Below are 1,995 nucleotides of genomic sequence, written 5' to 3' on the forward strand. Positions count from 1 at the left end.
GGTGGTTGAACAGCTGACGAGAGACCGCGCCGGGTAGCAGAGCAGAAGCACCCCCGCTCCCTGTAGCAAAGCAGAAGCACCCCCGCTCCCTGTAGTCCCAGCATAAACTATGACCTATGGTAGCATTTGGCGCCTCTGGTTGCAGCTTCACATGCTAGCGCTCGCAACCTCGACGACAACGATCATCGGGGGCTCACAGCACGCATCGATGTCAATCGCAGCCCACGCGGATGGCCGATCACTGCAGCGATGTGTGACCTCTCAGCCCCGCCGCTCATCGTGGCCTTTGCTCGTACTACTCTTGTCGACGTTGTAGCACACCATTTAGCTAGTAGCAACGGCGGACAGCTTGCAGCATCATACCATCCAAGATGCACGGCAAAAAAAACCATCGCCTTCTGCATGACCAGCCCTTGTGTGCACCACGTTGTGGCTTGAGCTCAACCTTGTGAGGACCATGCAAGGTGGATTTCTGCGGGGAAGGAGAGATGGTAAAACATGAAAGAGCTCGTTCTTGCGCGATCCATGGAGGATTGGTACGGGAAGGATAGAGGGCAACACGAATGAGCTAGCCGGAGAAGAAGAGAGCATGTGAAGGAGAAGGGGAGAAGCTACAGGAAAAACAAGTGGACGAACGTGGCTCCCTTTGCCGTAAGGTAGGCAGTAAGGGAGCCCACATGCATCTCGACCGAGCGACCGATGCACGACGCGACCGGTGAGCCGAATTGGATTGTTTCCCTTGTAAAAATTGATCTAGCGGGGATAAGAAAAATGTTAATTTTTCCATTACACCAAATAAAATTAGTGCTACTTGTTGCCATTTTATTTGGAAACATAGAACATACAAAGATTCCATCTCTTGCACATACACTCATCCCTATGGACGTGTGCACATATACCCTATATACCCATATCACCACCTTGTAATCGACACACAAATCATACCATTGAAATAATAGCGTCAAAATGCATGAAAACAACTTAGGAAATACAGGAGCACCAATGTCAAGTCTAAGATCTGAATCCAGGTTAGTTGATTATACCACAACTAACCTAACCATTTAATGGAATCTCCAATGTTGTACCCCAAAATGGACATACCAAATGTCCACAAACACGTCCAGACGTGCGGCGGACAACGGTAAGGGAGGCGATCATCCAACCGTATGCATAAAGAAACCATCAACTCGGACAACTTGATGGTGTAGGTGGAGCTAGAGAAAAAAATCACATGGGCTGTGAGGACATGTGTCCCAACTGACGGTGGGTCAAGCAGACTTTCTGGGCACCTGCAAAGATCCCAAGGTTTTGTCTGCATATGTGGGAGTTAGGACATATGGATTGGTCAGCGAACATTTGATGCACGGGGTTGGAGGGCAAAATGTGTCCGAACCACGCGGTTCGAACATTTAGGTGTGCTTTGACAGATTGCATTGGAGATGGCTTAAGATATGCTTAGTTCACACTCTTTTCTTATCTAGCCCTCCCCCTCACCCTACCGCATTTTTTTTCAATTCCTTCAACGGATATTTACTTCAATAAAATTCTTTACCATTCTTTTTCTTGTATAATGAGTTTTTTTATACAAAACAGATGCAAAATATTTGCGTTGTTTGATTTAGTAACAATTTTAAAAAATAGAACGACAATGGAGGTGTCAAAGCCTATACTCTCAATAAATAATGTTCCCTAATGCCCATAACAATGATGATCTGGATGGAGGCATTTCTAAACACTCTAGCATTCTTCTCGGTGCAAATCTCTAAGACACATGCATACATAATATTAATGTGACCATTTTTCGTCTAGATTCCTGGTTTCATGAACTTTATCCACAAATTTGCCAATGAGATCGGGCCGATAAGCCCTAGACAATCTTTAATAGATTCACAAATCCTCTTAGAGAAAATCATTTGAAAATAATGTAGGTTGTGAATTTGTTAACTCCCTTTCAAACCTGGCAAATGACACAAGTTGGTCAATTCCGACACTTCC

Source organism: Triticum aestivum, chromosome 7A, assembly GCF_018294505.1.
Source record: "Triticum aestivum cultivar Chinese Spring chromosome 7A, IWGSC CS RefSeq v2.1, whole genome shotgun sequence".
In the NCBI taxonomy this organism is placed as follows: Eukaryota; Viridiplantae; Streptophyta; class Magnoliopsida; order Poales; family Poaceae; genus Triticum; species Triticum aestivum.